The sequence below is a fragment of the Petaurus breviceps genome, unplaced genomic scaffold (assembly GCF_028583685.1).
Source record: "Petaurus breviceps papuanus isolate PSGF00001 unplaced genomic scaffold, PetGlider_PUasm1.0 90822, whole genome shotgun sequence".
NCBI classification, from domain to species: Eukaryota; Metazoa; Chordata; class Mammalia; order Diprotodontia; family Petauridae; genus Petaurus; species Petaurus breviceps.
Window position 1 is genome coordinate 6,251,121 of NW_027187351.1, and position 15,153 is coordinate 6,266,273.

At 37.8% G+C, this 15,153-nt stretch overlaps 1 long non-coding RNA gene across 1 annotated transcript in view; it reads right to left on the reverse strand.

The window, feature by feature from the left end:
- Positions 1 to 1,890: 1,890 nt before the first annotated feature.
- LOC138148016 (uncharacterized) overlaps positions 1,891 to 15,153 on the reverse strand; it is a 29,613-nt gene continuing 16,350 nt past the window's right edge. Inside the window, exons 4-5 of the long non-coding RNA XR_011164962.1 lie at positions 5,386 to 5,440; positions 1,891 to 4,542 (exon numbers count right to left, since the gene is read on the reverse strand). This is a non-coding gene — a long non-coding RNA (uncharacterized lncRNA). The remainder of the gene's footprint in view (positions 4,543 to 5,385; positions 5,441 to 15,153) is intronic.

Below are 15,153 nucleotides of genomic sequence, written 5' to 3' on the forward strand. Positions count from 1 at the left end.
ATGAATCTATGTAAGAAGTGTAAAAATTGTGCCCAGTGTGTTTAAACAAAAAATGTGACTTAATTGTACTCTTACCTGAAGTGTAGAAGCAAAAACAAAACTTTAGTGCATGAATACAGGCATACCTCATTTTATTGTGATTCAAAATATTATTTTTGTTTTTGTTTTTACAAATTGAAGGTTTGTGGCTATCTGGGACTGAGCAAGTCTATGGGCACCATTTTTCCAACAGCGTGTGCTCACTTTGTGTCTCTGTGTCATATTTTGGTGATTCTTGCAATATTTCTAACTTCTTCAGTATTATATCTGTTATAGTGATTTGTGATGATCTTTGATGTTACTATTATTACTTTGGGGCACTACAAACCACGCTCATATGATCTAACATAAGTGATAAATGTTGTATGTATTCTAACCTACCAATTGGCAGTTACCCATCTCTCTCCCCCTCCTGCTGCCTTTGTAGAGCAGACACAACAATATTGAAATTAGGCCAATTAATAGCCCTATAATGACCTCTAAGTGTTCAAGTGAAAGAAAAAAGTTAATCCATGTGGCAAACTTCATTGTTGTCTTATTTTAAGAAATTGCCACAACTACCCTGACCTTTAGCAACCACCCCCCTGATCTGTTGGCAGCCATCAACATCAAGGCAAAACCTGCCACCAGCAAAAAGATTATAATTCACTAAAGGCCTGGATAATGGTAAGCATTTTTTTTAACAGTAAAGTATTTTTTAATTAAGGTGTGTACATTGTTTTTTTCAACATAATATGATTGCACACTTAATAGACTACAGTGTAGTGTCAATATAACTTTCATGTGCACTGGGGAACTAAAAAATTTGTGTGACTTGATCTATTATGACATTTAGTTTATTGTGGTGGTCTGGAATTGAACCTGAAATATCTCCAAGGTATGCCTGTACATAGAAGAACCTAAGAAACATCTTTGTGGTAACAGACTAATACACCTGGTCCCCATAGGCCCTCCCACTCAGCAAGGAACCAGTAGGCGTTTACCCCAGCCAAGGTAATATGGGAGAAGTATTGTTTCAGTGTCTGGCTTCTCTGCAAAGATGCATTCTGACCACAAATGAGATTTTGAGAACAAGCTATTCAAGGAGTTGTGGCAATTATTTATCAAGCACTCTCTATGTGCCAGGCACTCTGCTAAGTGAAAAAGATACAAAGAAAGGTAAAGGATACTCCTTATTTTCAAGGAACTCATGATTTGATAAGAGAAACAACACACAAACTACTACATACAGACAAAACATATACATACACTTATGCCTATATACACGTGCAACATGTATGCATATACACGTATATATACACATATATGTATGTATTTCTCTCTTTGATATATTGGAGATAATCAATAGAAGGAAGGCATTCTTATTAAGTAGGTCCTTGATCCAGCAGGAATGATAAAATTTAGAATTGTACCATACCATCATCAGGGAGATTCACAGAAGTTTTTAATCATACCCTGAACAAATTAACCACCCAGAGGACCAAGCAGAAGATTCAGGGAAGTCATTATATGGACTTTCTAGTACCTGACTATGATACCCCCAGGAACACCATCACAGACTTTATTTCTTTTGATCTTTGGACAAAGACCATAGCCACCTATTAACTGCTGCTTTGGAATCTCTAACCTGGTTTTTCCAACTTAGGTGAAGAACGTATGGCCCAGAGAAATGAAGGTCACTTGCCCAAGGTCACAAAGTAGTTAGAAGCAGGACTGAGATTAGTATCCAGGTTTTCTGTTTTCCTATTCAACATACCTAGTCATTGTTTCCTGGCTTATGATATCTTGTGTATTTTATTTAATTTTCTTTATTAACTTTTCCTATGTGTAGTTCTTATTCCCCCAATTAAGTTGCAAGTTCTTTAAGGGCAAAAATAATGAATATAATACATCTCAACCCACGACAGAAAAGTGCGAAGAACACAATAGAGGTCCAACACATACTTGTTGGTCAATAACTAACTGACTCTAAATAAATTTTGCAAATATAAAGTCTTTTTGGAGAAAAGAGAGAATAAACAATAGCAGCCTAGAATGGTTCCTCGCATGTAGTTGGCACTTGATAAGTGTTTCTTGAACTAAATTGTTTTATTGGTATTAATGTATATCAGAAGGAAAAAATGGTGAGCCATTCATGGTAAATATGAAGTATAATTTATATCCTGAGCAGCCCCACTTACATCTAGGCAATGCCAAGAGACCTAGAGGAAGATCCTCTCACAAGGGGAAAAGGTGGGGGTGGTGCCTGTTGAAGATTTCAAGGAGGAAGTGAACAAGTGTTGCATGGGACAGGCAGGCCTAATGGATGGGTTTCAGTCTACCTTGTTAAAGAGAACACCCATGTGGATGACATCACAGACCTAAGGAAGAATCAAAGGATAGATCTAAACATCACTGCTACAAACGGTTGCTTTGTACACTTAAAGGAACATCATCCAGTAAAACAAAAAATGTCTTAAATTGGTGAATTTTTTGTAAAGCATTGCCAAATATAGGAAAGGATAATTAATGTTGTAAGATACTTCAATAGGAGCATAGATTCGAGTGAGAAGAGGTCTGAGAGGCTATGTTTTTAATGGGATCATAGATTCAGAGCTAGAAAGGACCGTAGAGATCAAGTCCCTCATTTTTATAGAAACTGAGACCTAGAGAAATTAAGGGACTTTCCCAAAGTCACATAAATAATAAACAGCAAATGCCAGATTTAAATCCATGTCCTCTGAATCCAGAAGAGAACTTTTCACTCCACCATAGAATACTGACCCAAAAAGCAGATGTTTTGTTTTCTCTGATCTCTTCCATTGGTTACATCATCTCTGGGAACATGCACACAGACACATGGATCACGGCATCTTTCAGGACCTGATCAATCTCAAAGGGACTGGAAATGTTTCAAAGTTAACTTGCCATCTGCCAAATCTCCATATTAAGCCTCCAAATATTTCAATACTATGTGCTACATTGCGGGCCCAGCTACCAATTAAAGAGATTTTATCCTTTTAATTACATAAGATGAAAGGAAATATATATGTATATATATATATATTTTTTTTTTTTAAAGGGAAAAGATAGAACCCATGTCCATGGTGAGATGACTCCTTTGCTTCTGCAAACATTTAGGACATGAAGACATGTTATTTAATTCATGTCACTGTCATTATGTAGGTTTGGCCTTTCAGCTGTGTTCAGTCTACTCTTCAGCAGTGGAAGGAACTTCTTTTAGAGACCTGAAGTTTCTTTCTATTAAATGAGCGCTTCCTTTTGGGAGCATTCTTATAGCAACTACTGTAATTACAAACCACAACTGAACTGGAAAATGCAGTGAGGTGACAGCATTTGTGATAGGGAGGGTGGAGAAAGCAGGAAAGCTTGTAATTTCATTTGAGGTGCCTTGAAGTCTGACAGCAGCCCTACCCTTATGATGTCAATGTGTGATGATTTGGGAGAGGACCAAGCCCAGCCAACAGGCAAAGTCACCGCTTCATGGATCACCTGTCAGCAAGCAAGTGAAAGGTCACCTTGAGTAAGGAGTTGAATAATTTATCTCACTTGTCTAGAAATCTTAGCCCATCCTATTCCTTATATTGCATCCAGACTCTGGAATCAGGACCTCTTGAGAAAATAGGTGGCAGCAAAATGAACTTGTGGGTTTCTGATTTGTTTCTAAATTATTTTTGGTGTTTTGGTGGAGAAGAAAGAGTTGCGAATACTGTGGCTAATTCTTGTTCAGGGAGTGACTGGAATTGTTTTAGCCTGGATCTTCCTGGGGAAGTTAAAGTATTATAGGTTAGTAATAGCTAACATTAGTACAGCAATTTAGATCTACAAAGAGCTTTACATACATTACTCATATAATAACTTCATTTATCCTCGAAAAAACTATATAGGTGCTATTATTATTATTTTACTGATAAAGAAATTGAAGCTGAGACTTGGCCCAAGATCACATAGCCAGCAAGTGTCTAAGGCAGGATTCTCTGACTCCAAGTACAGCTCCCTGTTCCTCTCTGTTTCTGTCTGTGTGGCTGTCTTTCTTCCTCTCTAATCTCTCTTTCTCTGTCTCTCTGTCTCCTTTTGTCTGTCTCTGTGTGTCTCTCTCTCTTTTATAATTCTCTTTTCTTCTCTCTCTTTCTCTTCTCTATCTCTCCTCCGCTCTTCTCTTTTCTTCTTTTCTCTCCTCTTCCCCTTTTCTTCTTTCTTCATCACCATCATCATCTCCTCCTCCTCTTCCTTTTTCTTCTTCTTTTCATTATTTTCTTCTTTTCTTCTTCTCCTTCTCCTCCTCCCCCTCTTTTTCTCTCCTCCTCTTCTTTTCTTTCTCTCTTGTCTATCTTTCTCTCTCCTTTCTCTCCTCTCTCTTCTCTCTCTTCTTTTTCTCTCCTCTTCTTACCTCCTCTTTCTTCTCCTTCCTCCTCCTCCTTCTTTCTTTATTTCATTATACCTTTTAGCTGCATATATATTTAGACATGGAAGGAACCTGAAGGGCTTCTTGGAGAATAATGCCTTTGAATGAATAAAATATAATGTGTATGACTACAAAGTAAATCAATTCTATTGAAATAAAAACATAATTTTTCCCATTAAAGTTCACAGACCCCTCCCCCTAAATCTGTCTGTGCACCCCATGTTAAGAATGCCTGCTTTAAATGAACATTTAGTCCAAAATTTTATTTTACAGATGAGGAAACTGGGGCTTAGAATGGTTCAGTGACTTGTTCAAGATCATGTAGTGACAGTCAAGATTTGAATTCAAGTTCTCTGACTCCAAACCCAGTGTTCTTTCCCTGACTCTGTGCTGGTGGAAATGTGATTAGAGAAACAGCCTGGTGCAGTGAGAGGTATGAGTGATTTAGAGCTGGAGGACAAAAGTACAAACCCCAGGTGCATCACTGACTTCATTGTATTTTTTGCTTATTTTTTCAGTTGTGTCTGAATCTTTGTCACCTCATTCAGGGTTTTCTTGGCAAGATAACGGGAGGGGTTTGCCATTTGCTTCTTCAGTTCATTTTACAGATGAGGAAACTGAGGCAAACAGGGTTAAGTGACTTGCCCAGGGTCATATAGCTAGTAAGTGTCTGAAGCCAGATTTAAGCTCAGGAAGATTTCTTCCTGACTCCAGGCCTGGCACTGTATCCATTGCATCTCCTAGCTAACCCCAATACCTGTATAACTTGGAGAAAATTACTTAGCTTCTTTCTCTATGCTACAGCTTCCTCACATATAAAATGGGGAGATGGACCAGTCACCTCTAAGATCTTCTCCACCTCTGAATCTATTATTCCATTAATATGCTGGACTTGGAATCAGGAGAGACCTGTGTTCAAATCATAATTCTAACATACTTACGATCTCAATAATCGTGGCTAAATCCATTCATCTTTCAGAGCCTCAGTTTCTTCATCTGAAAAATGGAAAAACTGTATAAAGTGGTTACCATTTAACAAGAGTGTGCTGGTACATATGTGGTATGTTGGTAAATGTTTAACAACTAACTCTCAAAAAAACCCCCAAAACTAGCCAACAACCATAAAACATACCCATGACGCACTTTTAAACTTAATCTGCATTAGTAACATTTTCTCCATCACTTTCTTAAGTCTAGACATAATAATTCAAGTCCTTACTTGTGGCCATTGGCAATTCCCACTTTACAAGGCTTTGGGAAAGCTCAGATGATATTATTGGTATTATCTGTCCTTAGGCACTAGCTGTGTGACCCTTGGCAAGTGACTTAGTCTGTCTGCCTCAGTTTTCTCATATGTTAAATGGGGATAATAATAACATATACCTCCACAAATTATTAGGAGACTCAAATGAGACAATATTCATAAAGGGCTTTATGGACTTTAAAGTACTATATAAATAATATTTACTTCTATTACTATTATTATTCTAGCACTTTGCAGGTTAAAACCCTGAGAGAGAGCTGGCCTCATCTCTGTTCAAGTGACCCTGGGCAAACAGCAACCCCTCAGTGCCCCAAGCAACTCTATAAGAACATAGATTGCAGAGCAGGCCCAGTCTACATAGATGAAGCTAATCTTGTCACCTGAAAATGGAATCACGCTAAGGAAATCATAGTTCAAGTCTTAAAAAAAAGTCCAACAACTATATAATCATCAATTATTACTAATATTATCTATCTCTGGGGGAAAAAAAAACATTCCAATGTATCCTAGATAACCAAGAGTTGAACTACATATTTGTGGCCCAGAATTTGGTCTAGAATGAGCTCATAAAACAGATTGTATCCTTCATGCCTTCAAACTCTGAGCCTCCTAGCATCATTGTGAACCCAGGGTTTTTGGAAACAAGTTGAATTTAAAAATTTCAGAGTAAGTAGCACCCACTCTATGGTCACCTGACCTTAACTGGCCCATCCTTCACTATTTTTAGGCACAGGAGGTTTGGTAATGGTGGTAGAGGAGAATGCCTTTAAGCCTAGCCCTGTTTTTAGTCCTCTTGGATAAAATTAGCCCCTAAAGGATTGGAAGTGACAGAGAAGCATTAGTTCCACAAGACGGAAGCTATAGAACAAGACTTTGAAGCCAGAAATGAGAACTCTAAGCCTCTTTAATCTAAGTCTTTAAATCTGGGCCCACTCTGGCTAAAGAAAGCATTCCAATTAAACAAACAATTGATTTTACTTTTTTTTCTTTTAATAAAGAGTGGCCTGTTGAGCACCATTTATTCTTACTTTAATAAAACACCTTCTCACCATTTAGAAAGTGCAGCGAGAGGGGGAAGAGCAGGAAGGTGTAAGGGAATGGGTCAATTTTATTCTCATTGAATTTGGCTTAAGAAGGGAATAACATGCTCAATTGGGAAAATAGGGTGTCAGGGATAAGAAAGGGGATGATAGAAGGGAGGGCAGGCTGGGGGAGAGGGTAGTTAGAAGCAAACATTTTTGGAAAGGGACAGGGTCAAAGGAGAAAATAGAATAAGTGGGGGGCAGGATAGTATGGAGGGAAATATAGTTAGTCTTTCACAATATAACTACTATGGAAATGATTTGGGTAACTACATGTATGACCTATATTGAATTGCTTATCTTCACAGTGGGAGCAGGTGAGGAGGGAAGAAGGGAAAAAAATCTGGAACTCAAAGTTTTAAAAACAAATGTTTAAATAAAAAAAATTGTTTTTTTACATGCAACTGGGAAATAAGATGTACAGGCACTGAAATCCATCCTACTAGAAAGTCAGAGGGGTGATGGGGGAGGATATAAGAGAGAACAGATTGAGGTAAGGGGTATTCAGTAGCCTTGCTATTTGGGGGTGGGGGTAGGGGAAAGATGGGGAGAAAAAATCGTAACTCAAAATCTTGTGGAAATGAATGTTGAAAACTAAAAATAGATAAATAATTTTTTTAAAAAAGAGAAAAAAGTGCAGCAAGAATGTGCTTCTAAAATCTGGCTGCAGGCATGTTAAATATTGCCTATAACAGGCATAACTGGTTCGTTCTAGGAAAAGCACAGAATCTTGAGTTTTGACCTGAGGACAGACAGGAAAAGCTAGTTTTGGAAAACGAATGCACAGACATTAGCAACTGAGTGTGTATACAAATGCCTTTCCTTGTTTCTTTTACTCATTAAGGTGGCCTTGGTAATCATTGTAGTCATTACCTACTGTCAAATTTATTGGAGCAATTTTCACTATGCATTCTTGACCTTTAGCCAGACAGGACAGGTGGAGTGTTATCTGTGTCTGTGGCTCAATTCTTTATAGCACAGTAGGGATGAGTACAAAGTCAGGGATTTCCTCTGCACTTTATATAAGAGTAAACTATAACCCAGAGAGATCAAATGCTTTCTCAACCACACAACTAGTAAATTTCAGAGCTGAGAATTAAATCCAGGTTTCCTGACAAGCTCAGCTCTTCTTCCATTGCTGGAAGGGCATGCTTTTGTCTAAAAGCAACAATTCATTGGTTTTTAGAACTGGACAGAACCTTGGAGATTGTCTAGACCAGGGATGGGGAACCTGCAAACTTAAGGCCACATATGGCCTTCTAGGTCCTTATGAGAAGCTTTTTTGACTGAATTCAGGTTTCCTACCTCTGGTTTAGACTGCTCCTGTCCCCTTGTTTTGTAGGGAACAGGGGCCCAGTGAGATAAAATTACTTGCCCAAAGATCACAAATAATACAGCTGATTTTCAACAGACCTGGACTGCATCTAGCCTAGTCTTAGAAACTCTCAATTCAAGGATCATTCCATTGGGTCACACTTTTAAAAAGTGGGGCAGAAGTTATTAATGTCTTCTGGTTTTCACATTAGTTATTTTTTATTATTCATCATACCTCCCCAACCAATGAAGCCTCCCTTGTAATAAAAAGAGGTACCCCAGGATGGCTAGGTGGTACAGTGAATAGAGCACTGGCCCTGGAGTCAGGAGGACATGAGTTCAAATGTGGCCTCAGACACTTAACACTTACTAGCTGTGTGACCTTGGTCAAGTCACTTAACCCCAATTGCCCTGCCTTCCCCCTTCAAAAAAAAAAAGGTATCCTTCTCTGCCGCCATTAGTTTAGTATTCCATCATCAAATTTCCTTTGCCTAAAAATAGTGAAATGTGGGATGACTGAGGTTAGGAGGCCATAGAGAATGTTCTTCTTAATCTGAAATCTTAAAAGTCAACCTATGTCCAGAGAGCCTTTGTTCAAAATGATTCTAGGAGGCTTAGACATAGAAGTTTGAAGGTGTAAGAGATATAACCTATTTACTGAGCTCATCATGGATCAAATTCCAAGCCACAAAGAGGTATGTAAATGAAACTGACAGACATTATATGCAACATCTAACTATTCATCCAAAGATGTATGCACTATTTCCTCCTATGTTCCCCTTTCCCCACCACCTCTCTACCCAGAGGTCAGAGACATGGCTCATCAGTTGTTCTTTGGGACCATGATCAATCATTGCAATTAATTTGAGTTTGACTGTCTTTTAGTGGTTTCATTTATATTATTGTCATTTACTAAACTGTCTTTTGACAGAGAATAGATTAACTTGCCAAGGTAGGCAAAATCAACTCTTTTTAAACAAAATAAAACATCACCTTGACAACAACACATCCATGACCCTATTTCAGGGACGTTTCCAGTAGTGGGCTGTGACTATACCAGATAATTTTCTTTTTGGCCAAGATTCTAAACACAAATTTGAATTTTTAGAGAGATTTGTCACTTGAAACAAATTCTATCTTGCCTTAAGAACTCATTGATATATTTATTATTCTAGGAGATGGTATGAAGAGGTGTGTATATATAAGTGATGTGTTATCTATTGTGTTTCTGTCATGTCTTGCCATACACATCAATACATCATGAGATTGTCAAGCTAAGACACTCAAGAGAACACAGAGGTCAAATCCTATCACTCTTGAAAGATGGTGAGAGTGTCTATTACCCCTGGTTTTTTATGTGATGGAAACCAAAGCCAAAAAGAGTTTTGTTTACATGAGCACATATTAGTGTTGGAGAAAGGATCAGATATATTTCTGTACAGACTGGCTTGGATTTAGGCATTAACATAACATGGAATATTTGTGGACTGTGTTTGAGAAAACAACAATAATAACATTTAAATGATGCTTTACAAAGTGCTTTAATCCCAATAACCTTGTGAGGCAAATAATATTATGTTCATTTTACAGTGAATCATTTATTAAGTACCTACTATGAGCATGCACTATGTAAAGCACTGAGGCTACAAAATAAAAAGTAAAAGATGGCCTCTGCTCTTGAGCTCACAGTCTAATGGAAAGACAACTTTTGAACAACTGTGTACAGACAAGGTAAATATAGGATAAATTCAAGAAAACCATCAGAGGGAAAGCGCCAGAAATAAGGAGGATCAAGGAAAGGGGTTTTGTTTCGTTTTGTTTAGAAGGTGGTCTTTTAGCTGGGATTTAACAAAAATCAAGGAAGTTGAGATGCAAGGATAAGGAGAGAATTCCTGGCTTGGGAAACAAGGAAATTTAATAAAATTAAATAATTAAATTATAGAATTAAAAATTTAGTAGAAATAAAGAAACTAAGGTTGAGAAAGATTAAATGGATTCCCTATGATCAAATGGTTCAGAAGTTTAAGAACAAACTAGTGACAGTATTGGAGAAGTTAGGATATTATGTCATTCTTTTATATGAAGTTAATACACACATATGTTTTGAATTTTTTTGTTGTTCAGTCATATATGACTCTTTGTGACTCTTTTGGGGGTTTTCTTGGCAAAGATAGTGGAGTGGTTTGCCATTTCCTTCTCCAGTTCATTTTACAGATGTGGAAAATGAGACAAATGGGGTTAAGTGACTAGCCCAGAGTCACACAGCTAGTGTCTGAGGCTGGACTTGAACTCAGACATTCCTGACTCCAGACCCAGCACTCTATCTACTATGCCACCTAGCTGTCCTATATATAGTTTTACACATTACATATTAGAATATTTTAATAAATTAAGGTGTATCTAGATTAAGTGTTGTTTTTATGAATTGTACTCCGTATGACAGAAAATATCCTTTTTGAAAGACCTAAAATAACAGGTCAGCTCTCTAACTGCATTCTTTGGCCAACCTTTAAGAATAACCATGAGAGTAAAAGGAGCAGCATAACATTGTCTTGTGATTGTAGTGCATCACTAGCCTTCCAAGTGTAGTCTTGCAGATCAATAAATCAATCAACAGATACTTATTAAGTGCCTATAATGTGCCAGTTGCTGGGATATGAGTCCAAAGAAAAAAAACAATCCCTACTTATAAGGAGCTTACATCCTAATGGGAAAGACAACAAATGCATATAAAAATAATTAGTGAATATATAAAGTCAATAAATACAAATATATACAAAGTAGTTAAATATAAGGTACATAGGAGGGAAGGCACTAGCAATTGGGAATATCAGGAAAGATTTCATGTAGAAAATTTTGCCTGAACTGTATCTTAAAGGAAGAAAATTTTTGAACCACAGGTAAGGAAGGAGTGGATTCTAGGCATAGGGGTCAGTGTATATAAAAGCACTAGCTCATGCAGATTATTTTACTTTGTATGTAGAGAACTCAGTGATGTTGCCTCGACAGCCCAGTTCCTAGACCAAGCTCCATCTTCTTTCTCCATAGGTCTGTTCCCCAAGCCAAAGCTGATTCTCAGCATCAGCCAGGAAAAAAAACTTGAAGAAGGAACAATGGTTAATGGCAGGAACAGCCGGGGAAGTAGAAGGGTCCTAGCTGTCAGTCAGTAGACAAACATTTATTAAAATATTTTACTGTGTTCCAATCTCAGTGCTTCCGTTGAACCCTCTTACTATATAGATGAAATTGAAAATATCAAGTACCCTAACTGAATATAGGGAATATCACTTGGTCACTTCACATAGATAGCAAATGACAGAGCCAGTGTTCACACATACACATCTCCTGACTTCTAATCCAATACACTTTCTACTGCATCCCTATGCCTCCCCAGTTGAGAACTTATCTTTTAAACTAGAGCTTGGCAAACTATCATTGTAAGTGTAGCCCATTTGTTAACTGAGGATTGATAGACCATACTTGGCCTCACCATGACACAAAATAATTCTATACTACAGATGCAAGACAATGCTACACTATGCCTGCTACTTGCATGATTCTTCTCAGAGGCTGACCAAAGAATACAGTGAGTGAGTCAACCTATCACATTTTAGGTCTTTGGGAGGGGATTATTTTGGTGTGAACCAAAAATTACAAACAACATGGGAGGGAGTCCTCTCCCTCTCTAGTACTTTGTATTTAGCTATTTTGCATATATTTGTATTTATTCACTTTGTATTTTGGCTATTTATATTTTATATGTACATGTTGTCTCCTCCATTAGAATGTAAGTTCCATATGAACAGGGAATGTTTCTTTCTTCCAGATTTGGAAGACTAGGAATGAACCACAATCATAAGGCACTGCACTGTTTCTGTCACTCCCATAGTTATACTCAAATTCAGTCCCTATATGCACTACTTCCTAATCAATTCTAAACAGGTTAGATTTATTGGCTTCCAAGGACCCTTTCAGCTCTAAATCTCTAATCTTATAGATGTAGGATCTATTTCTGCACTTCTATTGGCATTTTGCATTTAAACTTCTAGCCATTTGACAGATGAGTCATTGGAGGGGGAGGGACAAAGTTGGTGGCCAGTACTGACCTTCCTGATGCCATGGCAAAGGCCCATATCCCTATGATATGCATTTCATTTAAATTCAGGAACATGATTTATTGTTGTTGTTCAGTCATTCAGTCTTGTCTGACTCCTCATGGACCATAATATGCCAGGCCCTTCTAACTTCCACTATCTCTTGAAGTCTGGCCAAGTTCATATTTGTTATTCCTACAATACTATCTATCCATCTCATCCTCTGCCATTCCCTTTTCCTTTTATCTTCAATCTTTTGCAACATCAGGTTCTTTTCCATTGAGTTCCATTTTCTCATTATGTGGCCAAAGTACTTAAGCTTTAGCTTCAGTATTTGACCTTTCAGTGAATAGCCTGAATTAATTTCTTTAAGTATTTACTGATTTAATCTCCTTGCTATCCAAGGGACTCTCAAAAGTCTTCTCCACCACCACAATATGAAAGCATTAATTCTGTGGAGCTCAGTTTTCCTTATAGTTCAACTCTCACAGCCATACATTGCTACTGGGAAAAGCATAGCTTTGACTATACAGACCTCTATTGACAAGGTGATGTCTCTACTTTTTAGTATGTTGTCCAGATTTTCCATAGCTTTCCTTCCAAGAAGCAAGCATTTTTTAAATCCATGGCTGCAATTGCTATCTGCAGTGATCTTTGAGCCCAAGAATATAAAATCTGAGACTGTTTCCATTTTTTTTCCTCCCTCTGCCAGGAAGTGATGGGATCAGTTACCAAGATCTTAGTTTTTTTGATGTTAAGCTTCAAGCCAGCTTTTACACTCTCCTCTTTCAAGAGACTTCTTAATTCTTCTTCACTTTTTGCCATTAGAGTGGCATCATGTGCTTTTTTGAGATTGTTGGTATTTATCCTGGCAACCTTAATTGCCGCTTTTGATTCATCTAGGCTGACATGTTGTAGGATGTACTCTGCACGTAAGTTAAATAAATAAGGTGACAATATATAACCTTGTTGTATTCCTTTTCCAATCTTAAACCAATCAGTCATTTCATGCTGAGTTCTAACTATTGCTTCTTGGCCCACATACAGGTTCCTTAGGAGACAAGTAAGATGACTGGGTACTTCCATCTCTGTGAGAATTTGCTACATTTTGTTGTGATCAACACAGTCACAATTAGTAGAATCTTCTGAAAATGGGAGAGAAAAAGCTATCAATAGAGATGGAATACTCTTCCTTTCTGAGTCTTTGATCCATTACTTTAAAGTTGAGTATTATGAGAACTAATATTTACTTTGAGCTTTAAAAGTTATGATGCCATCATCATGACTGAATGTGAGGATTTGTAAAAATCAGATGGCCTGTATCACCTCAAGGCTGAAAAAAAAGAACAACAAAAAAAGTGTAACAATAAAAATGGGTGGAGATATAGCAAAAATGCCCCCAGTAGAAGTCCCCACAGGAAAAACAATCAAGCAAACATTAAAGAGTTGGAAGAAATAACAGTCAAGAAATAATATAATGCAGAAATACCATGGAATAAAAAAAATCCTAGGTTGAAACTTCAGAAGAAGAGAATTCTGCAATGATTACATTTAGAGAGAGTTCCCAAGACTAGAGGTTGATCGATAGTGTTAAAATCTGCAGAGAGAGCAAAAAGAATGAAAACCGAAAAAAAAATCATTGGATTTGGCAATTAAGAGATGATTGGTAACCTTGGAGAAAGCAATTTTCATTGGGTAAAGATACTGGAAGTCATATGACAAAAAGGAATAGGAGAAGTAGAAACAATGCATATGGATGATCCTTTCTAGAAGCTTAGCTATGAACTGATATAGGATGCTCACTTGAAAGGATGAGAGACTCAAGTGAAATATGTTAAGGACTGGGGAGTCCTAGGCATCATTGTTGGCAGGAAGGAAGGAGTTGATATATGGGAAGACATTGAAGAAGATTTAGGGGCAAGGGGAGAGAGGATGGTCAAAGGAGCAAGCTACTGAGTACATCAGAGGGGATAAAATCAAGTAGACAGTATGGGGGAAGTAGGGGAGACTTTGACAAAGAGAAGAGCCATGTCTTTCTTCCTCAGAGATGGGAGCATAGTAGGACAGAATGGAAGAAGGTTATGGAAAATTTTAAGGTAATGAATAGGGAGAGAAGACCCTCAAGATGTACGGCCATTCTATTTTCTCAGTAAGGTATAAAGTAAGGTCTCTGTTGGTGGGGTTGGCATAGAAGACTTGAGAAGAGAACATTTAGATGGGGGAATGTGGGACAGGGGAGGGGAAGGAGAAGAATGGGTACTAGTCCTAAAGAAAGTGGCGAGGAATGTAACATCTTCTAGGGAATCTAGGTTTCTATGAGTGTGACAAAATGGAAGCAGTGTGTATGAGGAAAGCATTAAAGATGCAGGGAAATATGTTAAGAATAGAATGGGGATCCAACAGGTAAAATGGAAAAGGAAGGGAGAACAGAAGAGCGATGTAAGAGAAGAGGGACTGAAATGTGGGATAAAAGGGATTGAAGATGTATGGAGTAGTGGTAAGGAAAGGGAAGTTTTCATGTAGGCTGCCCACAGCCCTGAGCAAAACATAAAGATGGGGAGAGATGGAGGTAGAAATTTGTGAGGCAGAGGACTGGAAAGTACCATTAAATTGGGGTTTACTATAATAATGAAGAGCAGTGTCAGTGCTGTCAAATATATCAGAAGAAGGGAAATGAGTATAAACATCTGGAATATTAAATGCCAATCCAGTTTGGGGGACTTTAGGGTCTGGTCTGAGCTCACATTCAGTATCAATTTTTTGACATCTCATACCAAAATGTCAAGGAATGAATAAATCCTGTGGAAGGAGCATGCACTTGACCCCTAGCTGACCTTGGATCTGGCATCAAGAGGTTTGACGTCTTGTCCAGTGTAAGACCCTCTAATGTTTCAAGGTTTGGTGCCTGGACAGTGCGTCATCATAGAGGGTTGAGATGCTTATTTTCCCAGTAAG